Source organism: Alligator mississippiensis, chromosome 4, assembly GCF_030867095.1.
Source record: "Alligator mississippiensis isolate rAllMis1 chromosome 4, rAllMis1, whole genome shotgun sequence".
In the NCBI taxonomy this organism is placed as follows: domain Eukaryota; kingdom Metazoa; phylum Chordata; order Crocodylia; family Alligatoridae; genus Alligator; species Alligator mississippiensis.
Genome location: NC_081827.1, coordinates 247,174,565 through 247,186,850, shown reverse-complemented (window position 1 = coordinate 247,186,850; position 12,286 = coordinate 247,174,565). Strand labels below are relative to the sequence as shown.

Sequence of the window (12,286 nt, the reverse complement as noted above, 5' to 3'; positions counted from 1 at the left end):
GGCACGGCTGGGCACCAACAGCCCGCGCGGCTACCCCGATGGGCGGTTTAATTTAGAAAGCAACGGAGCAAAATCCGAAATGCAAGGCTCCGTTTCTCGGTTTGCCTCCCCAAGTGCCTCTCTGCACGCCTCCATCTCACCACCGCAACGCAAGACCGGCCATCCTGTCCTGACCTGCGGGGAGCTGGGTGCCTTCACAAAGGCATTTGCACACGCGTCCGTGCAAGCAGCCACTCTCAGGCGCCGGGCAAGCTCATCAGGCCGGCACGAGAAACGATAACGGAGGCAGGGAGGCGAGCCAAAGGCACCGAGGCGAGCCGCCCGACACGACAATGGCAGAAAGGCCTTCCCCTCCGGGCTGGGGAACTGCTGCGCCCGACATCCTCCCGCGACCCCTCCGCCTCGGCCGCCCAACGCGCGACCCGGCTACCGGCATCCTGCCCTCTGCGTCCCGGGGAGGACGACGTTACGAGCCAGGATGGAGAAATGAATTTAAAAAAAAGAAAGAAAGAAAGAAAAAGCAATGACTCACTGGCATCCCACGGGCTCAGCCGCCTTCTCTTCCAACAATTAAGCTCCTGCTACTCGGAAACCATCCGTGCCCCCGGGGAGAAGGCACAAAGCCGCCCGCGGTCAACGGGCAGCCGGGACGGCTGGACTGGGAAAGTTGTCTGGGCCACTGCTATTAAAAACCCATTACAAGAGGAGTCCTCGCTGAAATCTGTATGCGTTAAAGGACATTGGCTGGCATGTCAGCGGCGCGCCGTACCCAGCCCTGCGGCAGCCGGCGCGGTCATCACGCCTGGCTGATGAAGAGCTGGGGGACGGCGCGCAGTACCGCAAGCCGCACGTCGCGGGGGCGGCGAGCTGGCCCCGAGGGGCACCCGGGTGGTGAACAAGGCACCGGTTGTCAGGGACCTTTGCAAGCCCGGGAGAGGTGCAGCCCTGCCGCCTGCGCCTTTGTCGCGGAGCCTGGTGCCCCCCATGCAGCACCAGGGAGGGGGGGCAGCCCAGGGGATTTGGGAACCAGGGGGTTTCAACCTCGCCCTCTGCTTGGGCAGGGGCTTCTTATCTGCAGGGGCAGGGGGAGAAGCCCCCACCCCGCCTGGGGACCCGGGGCAGAGAGGGAGGGAGGGAGGGAGGGAGGGATGCTGCTGCCGCTGCCCGCCCGCCCGCCCGCCCGGCCCGCACGCACCTGCCGCCGCCGGCTCCTGCGGGACGCTCCTGCCTCGCGCCTTTGTTGCGCGGCGCCGCCCGCAGCCCCCGCCCCGCCCCGCCCCGCTTCGCTGCGTCGCCACGGCAACCCCGGCCGCGCTGATTGGGCGCCGGCGGGAGGCGCGGAGCCCCGCCCCCGAGCAGGGAGGGGCGGGGCTGGGAGCAGCAAGGTTTGAGGGGGGCGGGGGTTAAAATTAGGGATGGAGTTAAAATTAGGGTTAGGACTAGAGTTAGAATTAGGATTAGGATTAGAGTTAGGGTTAGAGTTAGGAATAGAGTTGGGATTAGAGTTAGAGTTAGGGATAGAGTTACCATTAGGATTAGGGTTAGAGTTAGGAATAGAGTTAGGATTAGAGTTAGGGTTAGGGATAGAGTTACCATTAGGATTAGGATTAGAGTTAGGGTTAGAGTTAGGAACAGAGTTAGGATTAGAGTTAGGGTTAGGGATAGAGTTACCATTAGGATTAGGATTAAAATTCGGGTTAGGATTGGAGTTCGTGATGGATGAAGAGGAGGCAGCAGGGTGCCCGTGTCACCAGGAAGGCTAACGGCACGTGGGCTGCCTTGGGAGGACGCTGCCACGCCCGGGCGGTGATGCTTCCCTCTATTCTGCACCGGGGAGGCCACATCTGGAGTGCTGTGTCCAGCTGTGGCCCCCGCTGCAGACAGCTGTGATGGGGACACGTTGGAGGGCAACAAAAATGGTTGTGGGGCTGGGGGACATGCCTGGTGAGCAGAGGCGGAGGGAACTGGGCTGGTTTGGTGTGCAGAAGAGAAGCGCGAGGAGGGATTGGATAGCAGCCTTCAGCTGCACGAAGGGGGGCTAGAAAGGGGATGGAGGTGGAGTGATCTCAGTGGTGACCGATGACAGAAGGAGCAATGGGCTCAATGTGCAGCAAGGGAAGCTTAGGTTGGAAATTAGGAAAAACTTTCTCACTAGGAGGGTAGTAAAACACTGGAACAGGTCACCCAGAGAGGTGGTGCAGTCTCCGTCCTTGGAGGTTTTTAAGCCCCAGGTAGACAAAGCCTTGGCTGGGATGATGTAGTTGGGGCTGGTCCTGTTTGGAGCAGGGGGTTGGACTAGATGTGACCTCCTGAGGTCCCTTTCAGCCCTTGTTTTCTATGATTTTATGTTCAATGCTCAATTGGGTGCCGTGGGACCCCCCTGAAAGGCCATGAGATCCTGCTAAGGGTGCCACGGATGCCAGGCCGTGGTAGCAGCCTCAGGGGGGCAAACGTGATTCATAAGATGTAGCCAGAGATTGCAAACAGGAATCTGCAGGGCTCAGGGGTGGATCCACAATCCTGAAAAATTAGAATTAGGATTAGGGTTAGAGTTAGGATTAGGGTTAGAGTTATCACACATAACACAATATCTATTTTTCTCCACTCAAAGAGAAACTGGAAGTTTTACTGATATGCGAGAAGGACTAGCACTACTATTCAATGGAAAAACAAGCATAGAAAAAATAAATAGGGTGATTGGAGTATGCACCCGTTCTCTAGGTTATATGTAAAGCTTAAAGATCATAACGAATTAGGCAAAAAAAAAAAAATCAAAATAGTCCAAAGATGTCCTTTACCCCTGTGGTCATTATAGCTAAATGCATGTCTCTTATTCAGATTAATAGAATAACATTTAGCCACATAAAGAGTCTTGACACTGCCTCCAATACTACACTGACAGTCATGTGCAGGGATCCTGGTTTTCTCTGATTTTAAAAAAAGTTCCCCATTTTTGGTTTAAAGGAAGTAACCCCAAATCCACATTTTTCCGTGATTAAAACAAAACATCACTAATATAGAGATATATATCCTCTGGTTGATGCATCTGCTGGGCGTTGCTTTGGCAGCTGTGGATTCATCCCAATGGGCTCAGCCTCCAGCTCACGGGCTTGCAGCGGCCAAGGGGAAAGACACATTTGCCACCGGCAATTTGTGGCTTGGTGATGGGACGGGACGGGCAGAAATTGGGACAGAGGTGGACGCCCCTGGATGGGGCTTGGAAATGTGGGTCCTGGAAGGAGCGGGCTCAAAAGCACATGAACATTAAAGGGTATGTAGTTTCCCTTTGGCCACTGATTTATTTGGAAGTGTTTGTAATGGAGAGAAGATACAACCAGTGCTACAACCACAAGCACCCGCATAGTTGTGAGGACCTTGGTCCTGTTGCTCTTAGACGAATAGTCTCTTCTGTTTGGGAAGAGGACCTCCCTTCTCTCGGGCTAGTCCCTGGCCCAAGCCGCGGGAGAGCAATATCAAGCGCTTGTACACACCAAGTCGGGACCTTGCCTGCTGACCGGTGTGGACGGTTAAATGTTTTCACCGGTGTAAGAGGCAGTATAGAAAGGGAGTGAACAGACAATGCAACCCCCCTAACCCGGGATAATTGTGCCTAATCTGATAGAGAATTACCCTGAGAAGAATCAGAGGGGAAACCCTACTGGTGTAAATTAAACGGGTTTAGGTCTTATCTGTTCATGCCCATTCTGGATTAGCTATTTGTGACGGGCAAACAGGCTATTACCACCAGCTCCCACCCACCTGCTGGCAAAGTGCAGCAATGGCCATCTACTGAGTGTGCCCCGCTGGGGTAGCCGCACATCTGTCTGGTCCTGATCCGAGCACAATTTACACTGGACCACAATTATTCGCGCTGGATGGCACTGATAAGAGAAAAGAGGCGGAGAGGAAAAGGGGAGCGAAAGCATTATCCATTAAAACAGAGCATTTGTTAACTAAATGGTGTGCTGCTCCTTTCAGAAACTGGGGGTTCAAAATGATTGACATGGTCAGGAAAACCCATTATCGCTTTTTTATCAGCTCTAGTTGAACTTTAATAGAGCTGGCTGCTGTCTGCACATGAGAAATCCTGTCTTAATCTAGTTATGGCTTCTCGCTTGCCTTGATCTGATTATGGCTTAATGCGAGTCCCTCTCTTTGGCTCTTCGTTAGGCCGTCCAGCTCCTTTCCTTCTCCTTCCACGTCCTGACGGGAGACAGACCAGTTAAAGGATGTGCCTTTATTCTCATGTTGATCTCTCGAATCAGGTTATTGCTCACTTGTAAGCATGAGGGACTGCCGGAGTGATAAAATGCACTTGAGTGCGCTGACCCTTTGCCGTACCTCTGTTCCCTCTAGTTTCCACCTCCATTAAGGAAAATTAAGGAAGGCGACATGGAAAAGGGAGGCAGGTCCCAGGCCATTTGAAAGCCTGGCACTTAAGGTTGCTTGACTATCACGAGGTCTTTGAGATGCTGAACACAGCTTATTCCTCATATTTTTTGTTCCAGCTGTTGTTATAATTGATCCGTAGTCTCCCTTGCAACCTGGTCGCTGCTTGAAAGAGTTTGCCCTCAAAATGTCACGTAGTGTAATAAGGTCAGAAACAGCCCAGACCAAAAGGGAGATAGAGGAACGCAGCGGCAACAACAAGATGACATCGTTAGTAATAGCAGGAGCCAAGAGCTCTCCTGCTGAGCTTGTCCACATGGTTAATAAGCTTTTAATGAAAGGAGAAGTAGGGTTGTTTGCATACAGGCGCAGAGTGGGCTGGCTCAACACAGCAGTACTTCCCGTGCAGTTGTAGTCTCCTCTAGAAACTTGCCTTTCATGTTTAAACATCAAATATCTCACGGCTCTGGGCAGAAGTGGGAAAAAGCCTCAAAAAATGGGCTTCATAACTAATCAGTGCAGCGGCACCTGCCTGAGTCTGCAGAGAGCCTGGGACAAGAGCTTCGGCTGGGGAGGGGCAGGCAGGTGGGCTTCACAGGAGGCGGTGACTCAGGTGCTCTGTAATTTTGGTTGAAATTAAATATGTAGAGAAGGAAGGTGATGGCTTTGCTCAGGTGACATCCTATGCCAGTACCGGCAGCTGGCCATGCCTGGGAGCTACCTCCAGTGTTGCTCAGAGACCATAAGGAACCAAGCTCGAGAAGCTTCGAAGAGCCCGTGGGCACGTTGAGACCTCAAGGAAGGAGTCATGATCACACGGCATTTCTGAGCGATCTCCCCTGACCACTGACTCATCCGAGCTCCCCAAAGAGAGGTCTCGCCGCTTTTTCCCATGCTACTTGAATGCCTGATTCTTGCTAGCTTCCCCAGTAAATCCTGCAACATCAATATGAAAGTGGTTGGTTAGGTATTCCTTATTTTACTCAAGCAATTGATGGACCCTTCATTGAATGCATTAGGTATCCTTCTTAGGGATTGCATGAGTGGCCCTGATATTAGCCAAACACGGCTACTTTACGTCAGCGATCTTACTAGCGTGCTCATGGTAAAATGTACATGTGCATTTATCTTTATCTGTCCAAAGCAATGGCATGGAAAGCAAGGAGGCTACTCACACAGCATAGGCATGCACAGGCAAAATGGGAGAGGCATGGGCTTCAGCTCCAAAGGCGTGGGTTCATCTCACCCCCAACTTGTAACACAGGCTGCCTCCTGGACCCCCAGCTGCGAACGGTACCTGTGGTGGCATTTGAGGGTTGGAAGAGATTTGATTTTGGGGAATCCTTGTGTAAGCGGTTGCCTGAGAGGTCAGGGGGTGGAAGTCGACGGCACAGGAGACCCCTTTCAGTCCCACGTTCTTGCGATGCCGGCCATGGCATCCCCGCGTGCACTGGGGGCTAGAGCGGTGCGCCTTAACCACGGCCTTGACTCACAGAGCATCTAGTTAAGCATTTGTTTAAGTGTCTGTGAGACTGAGCCTAGGTGCTGAATGCCTGTCCTGAACATCTTGCCCTCTCACTACGTAGATCACACAGACAGCATTCTGGCATTGGGGCTGGGGTATTTTAAATTTTGCATTGATTTTAGGGATAGAATAATCGAATCCTAGAAAATGAGGGTGGGAAGGGACCTCAGGAGGTCACCTTTAGTCCAACCCCTGCTCAAGGCAGGACCAGCCCCAACTAGATCATCCCAGACAAGGCTTTGTCTACCCGGGGCTTAAACATGTCCAGGGATGGAGTCCACCACTTCTCTGGGTAACCTGTTTCAGTGTTTTACTACCCTCCTAGTGAGAGTTTTTCCTAATTTCCAACCTAAACTGCCCTTGCTGCAACTTGAGCCCATTGCTCCTTGTTGTGTCGTCTGCCCCCGCTGAGAGCAAGCAGTCCAGCTCCATCCTCTTGGGACCCCCTCCCTCCCCATCATGTAGTTGAAGGCTGCTATCAAATCCCCCCTCTGTTGTCTCTTCTGCAGACTAAATAAGCCCAGTTCCCTCCGCCTTTCCTCGTAACTAAGCCATGTGCCCCAGCCCCCTCACCCTTTTCGCTGCCCTCCGCTGGACTCTCTCCAACTTGTCTGCAAATCTGATCTTGCCTCTCCCCCTGCCATGGTTAGACATTAAGGACTTTGCAAGGTTAATTATTACTCTGGGGGCCTCCAAAACCGAGAGCTACCCTGGTTCCAGAGTTGTGATATCAGGTTGAACCTTGTTATATCCCGATACAGAAATGCAAGCTCTGTATCAGCAGTACCAAGCCTGAATGCAGTCATCAGAGCTGCTCTTTTTTTATGGGTCTTAAACCAAACTTGCATAAATAAATTGCTGGCGTCTAAACAACTCACCAAATAAAGCAGCGCGCCAATTTAATGAAGTGGCTGATGGGGACGTCGAGAGATTTTACAACCTGGAGTTGTTTCAGTGCAATGCCTTGCTTTGGGGTCTGTCCAACTCCCACTTGGAGTCAATGCAAAGACTCCTGTGATTTCAGTTGGGAGCGGCTCAGGCTTCTGCAGCATCTTCCAGCGGGGATCGAAAAGCACTTTACAAACTTTACCCCATTACCTGTGATGTGGCCCCTATTGCCCCTTTCCACCAAGGCAGAGAAAGTTCACGGCTAAACCGGACGTCTCCAGCAGAGCTAGGACAGAGTCCTTACAACCTTGCATCCTTCTTGTGCCTTTACCACCAGATCCCCATCCTTCCTCCCCTTGCAAGAAGTTATCATTTGGTTAAAAAAAAACCAACCCAAAACATCTCTTCATTAAGAGCATTCTGCTGTGCTCCAATTATGTCTGGTTGACCTAGAGTGATTGTGCTGTTCAGAGTGACCATAGAGAGAGCTCAAGGAGCTCCTGCACAGATCTTTACAGCTCCTTTGCCTAAATGGCTCTCAGCGCAAAGAGCTGTCTCAAATACCATCATGCCTCCATTTCTGGTGACCATTTATTTAGAAGTAACCCTATTTCTACCACCGGAAAAAGAAAAAAAACCCAACATTTTTCTGGTATAAGTGATGCTTGCGCATGCTGGCATCAGATGTTTGGACCACATCCTGCTCCCGCAGGAACCAGCGTGAAGGGCCAGGCGACTGAGGAAGGCTAGCTGGGCGCGCTGGTTCTCTCTTGTCCAAGAGGCTCTTTGTCAGGACTGGTACTCCAGTTACAGCCAGCCTGAAAGACCAGCAGGCCCAGTTGGGCTGAACGGGACCCGCTGGATGAGCACTGGTTTCTCTTGTTGAACTTCCTGTTGTTTGCAACGTTCAGTTTGGAGCCGAAGAATTCGACTGTTTGGGTAAGCAGCGATCCTTCTCAATTACCGGAGCCAGCGGACTATGGCGCAGCGCCCCTGCTCTTTGAAGAGATCTTTGTCGATTTGCAGTTTCCGTTTTTTGCCATCTTTCTGCTCCATTACTCGCCTGAGGCACCGTGGCAGACGGATGGCTGTTGTTCATTATGCCTCGAATTTGTCTCCTTCGGAGGCTCGGCATTTGTGTTTTGTTGCTGAAACTGTAAATGCAACACTCCCTTCTTGCTTTACTGGGGGGGCCGTAATAAAAAACAACAAACAAACCACAAAACAAATTATTCCAATTTATCACGGCCACGGAAACCTGCGATTCAGCTCTAACGCCCCCACAGGTCAGCTTAGACCACGTCAATAGTTCATGACAACCAAATTACTGGCTCCTTTGTGGCTTTGCTCCCCTTTCTCACCTCCAAACATGGCTTGCTAGAGGAAAAGAGGTTGGTTTAACACATCTGCTGTCTGGTGTTTGGGTCCCAACACGTTCTCTGCCACAGATGAGGTTACGTTTTCACTACACTAGTGCTCAGGGCAATAAGGACACCGCAACCCGCCCCTGCCGTATACATCCAACGTGGAGATTCATCAGGGTTGACTTGAAGTTGCACACTCCTCTTGGAAATCATCGTGGACCCGGATGGGTCTAGGGGCCTGATTCAGATAAGCTATGCTGCTCCTTGTTAACACCAGTTTAATTAAAGTCAGCCCCTTAGTTACCTGTTTGGACAACTTACGCACCCTGGAAGATCTTATGAATGCTAGCTCCTTATTCACCCCAAAGCATGAGTCCACTGCCAAGCTATTATTGATGTCAGCGCAAGTAGGACTGAGCGCTTTATGCATGAGACACTGTACAAGGAAGAGAAATGCTTGGATCTTTGCAATGAACTCCTAGGAGGTTTCGGACTGGATATAAGAAAAAAAGTCTTCACGGTTCATGTGACCAGACTCTGGAATAGACTCTCAGCGTGGTGGTGCAGGCACCTACCCTGGCGAGCTTCAAAAGGAGACTGGACCCACACCTTGCCGGGGTTATTTGACCCGAGCAGTCTTTCCTGCCCAGAGCAGGGGGCTGGATCCCGTGATCTCACAAGGTCCCTTCCAGCCCTAAACCTCTGAGTCTGTGAATCCTGCATCCCTGACTCGGGCAACTAACCACTTAGGCTCTCCTTAGGCTAAGGCCTGACCATCTGCTGACCTGCTTTGCATTTGGCTTTGTAACCCTTAAAATCAATAGTATGTCCTTAGTTAGTCTGTGAAATCAATGGATCCAGTGCAGTTATCTGATCCATTGGGGTAAAATCCTAAGTTGCTCACTGCATGTTTCTGATCTGTTTCCCTTTGCGGCAAGTTCATTATGTACATGCGATCTGTTGAAGATTAACCAGTAGACCTCTTTAGAGAGGGCATCTACCTGTGTCTACATGCAGACACCTATAGGCTTGGGATGAAATGATCTCCTTGGTCACTTTTAAACGCTCAGGACAGTCTTGGCTGTACTGGATTTTCATTTGGTTTCAACAACCCGATTTCATCAGGCTGCTGGCCAAACGGGATGCCTTGGGAGAAAGGAGTAGGGCTGAGGGCTATAAAACCCTTCACACCCACTGCTGTGCAAGGTCTGAGGCCTGATTGCTCAGGACAGTTCTGTAGCTTGAAGTTGTCAGGTTGTAGTTCGAATCTACCCCAGGTGAGTAGTGGCAAGTTGATGCTGGAAACAGGTGATCGCTGTTGCTCTCAGTCCAGGATGTCTCGCACAGATGAGTGTCCACATCCTCAAGCAAACCACAGGGATTACACTAACTTGCTTCTTGCCAGCGGGTCTGCAGAGCGCCCAAAAGCTGAATACCCTCAGAGATGGCCTGGGGCGGCTGTGGTCCTAGTGCAGAGTGCACTGAACAGGGACGTGGATGTGGGCTCTCTTCCAGGCTCTCCCACTGACCTGCTGGCTGACCTTGGACATGTTGCTTCATTGCTCCATGCCTCAGTCTCCCCATTCTGTAAAATGGGACAAGTCATAAGTGGGACGTCTTTCAGAAGGGGCTTTGAGATCTACCAAGGAAGGGCACTCTGTCAGAACTGGGCACGCTTGCTTCTCAGTACGTTGGCGGGGTGGGGAAGTTTGCATTGCCCTGCTCCTGCTGCTGATAAATTACCCTGCAAGGCTGAACGCCTCTGACAATGCAGCACCTTTCATCAGGCAGTAAATTCACTTAAAAAAATCCATTATCCAGCAAACTGCATATTCCAAAGGGGGAGTTCATAATCCACTTCAATGGCAGTGAGTGGCAGAGGCCATTAGCATGACAATAAATGGCTTTTTGGTGAGACAGCAATATAATTCACTCAGCCTTTAACGCTGGGCAGGGGGCTCCGCTCTTTACATAAAATACATAGTGCAAAGCACCTCCCTGTACATCGCTCTGTGATAAAGGGGCTGTTGCAACGAGGATAATTAGGAGGCAGGCAAGTGCCGAGACCACTGCACTGCAGCAGGGACTCATGGCGCTTGGGTTGCAGACTGTCAACACTGTGCTCAAGGGGCCTATAAATCTGTGTATTTTGGGGGGGAAGAAAATGAGGCATTTGCCCCCACCCCAGCAGCAGGGAACCACTTCTATTGAGACAGCTTTGCTGATGTGGGGCAGCTGCTGCAGCTGGTTTTCGCTGCCTGCGAGCTATTGTTGATTCCTCCCTCTGTGCCTGTAGTTTGCCGAGCGCCCAGCACATTGCCGGCCCTTCCTGAAACTCATGACGCTGCTCAGAACGACATGCTATTCAACAGCATCGCACAAAAACGCGAGGGAATATTTAATTGATAGCTCCCCGGATTAACCTCTCGGAATCTAATAAGGATGGAACTCAACCGGGCGGCTCGATGGCTTCGCAACAGTAATTACTGTTAAAAATCTAGCACATCATGTTGTTCTTCATCCCCTAAATTAGCATGCTGGCTATTTTTGAATTGGTAATTGGATTGGTGATTTACCATTGCCCTGGTAACTCTTGCTACTGATTTGTTTTCCATTCATCTCTACTAAAATTAAAATGGAACAAAAACCTTCTACGTTACGTGAAAAGAGAACATGCTGAACTGACGAGATCCGAGCAAATCTTTTCTATCACAATTTGCTTTGTTTGTAACGAAGGACACGATTCTGCTGCCACTGAAGAGGATGGGAACGTTGCCTGTTGAGGGGCAGGGTTTTGTTGCTGAAAAAGTGCTTTTCATAAATGCAATTTCCTATTTCCTTGTAAGCCCCTACTTGTTCTTCAGCATAGGGAACGGGCTCAATCAAAAGGCAAAGCAAAGTCTACGCAGCATCCGCCAGTGAATAGGCTTCCGACTCCCCACATGCGATTAAGCAGAACAGCGTCCAGCCGTTTAATGAAGGACAAGTAGGTCATATGCTGTCTCTGTTTCCCTGCCCTGTGAGCTGAGCTATGGACGGACATTTAAAATGGCTTTTAATCTGCATCTGAACAGGAGCTGGGGGCGGCGAGGGGAGGTCCTTGTGACAGACTTTGTTGATGCTGATGGGCACTCGATCTAGGGAGATGCTTGTCTCCTGCTGTAAATCAACTGACTTCCACGCCACATTTGTCCACATCCTTCCCAGTGTCATCGGCCTCCAACTGTGATAGGCAGAAAAGCAGTGTCTCACATTTTAACATCTCTGAAGGGCGGGCAGACAGTACAAATGCTTTCCATTTTTAATACTCTGGCCTCTACTGGTGTTTCTCCATATCCCTTCCTCAGCCAATCCCACTTGCAGCTCTTTCAGGACCATCTTGCAAAGGCTACTCTAACTCATGCTAGCTTCCAGCAGCTGCCAGGGAGCAGAGGGAAGTCTTTGTCTCTCTTCTGCAGCCACATCCTCTCTACCAGCAGAAGGGAGGAAATGCTACTCCTTTCTTGCACCTCTAGAGGTTGTCTAAAGTAGGGTCCTCTGTTCTGCAGCCAGGTAGGCAGGCCTGTGGGCTGTCGTGTGCTGATAGCACCATGCAACATAGCTCTGGGCTCTGGAACAAGGCCTCTGTCAGTATAGCTAGCAGTTAAAAAACCCACTCTCCCTTGTCTCTTAGAACTAGGCTTCAAAGGACCGAGCCTGCAGGCAGGTTCTGCCTCAAACGGACTCCTTGAACAAATTGCTTATGTTGGTCAGATGTCCCTTGGCACAGATCACATGAGCATTCAAAGACTTTTCCCCACCTTTGAAGAGCTCAGGAGCAGGAACTTTTTCAGCCCACCTCTCTGAGCATTTTCCATTGTAACTCCTTCCCCAAGAATAATATAAAGTATTTCTAGAACATCCACTACCCTAGTCTCTAGACCAGGAAATCGCTCATCCTCTATATTCCCATAGTTATCACAGCAGAAGGGGGCGTCCTATGTTTGTTTCTAAACAGACTGATGTTTCCATGCTCTCTCTTATGAACAAGCAGATTCTTAACTGACTTTCTCCTCATCGGATGATGCCATGAGCTAAAGCTTTGACTTAACGAAGCATGTGCTTATATCCATTCCCATTC

General features: G+C 50.6%; 1 protein-coding gene across 1 annotated transcript in view; it reads right to left on the bottom strand.

The window, feature by feature from the left end:
- LOC102572906 (uncharacterized) overlaps positions 1 to 1,261 on the bottom strand; it is a 64,672-nt gene extending 63,411 nt beyond the window's left edge. Inside the window, exon 1 of the mRNA XM_006264515.4 lies at positions 1,196 to 1,261. The gene's annotated coding sequence lies outside the window, so the exon portion shown is untranslated. The remainder of the gene's footprint in view (positions 1 to 1,195) is intronic.
- Positions 1,262 to 12,286: the final 11,025 nt, after the last annotated feature.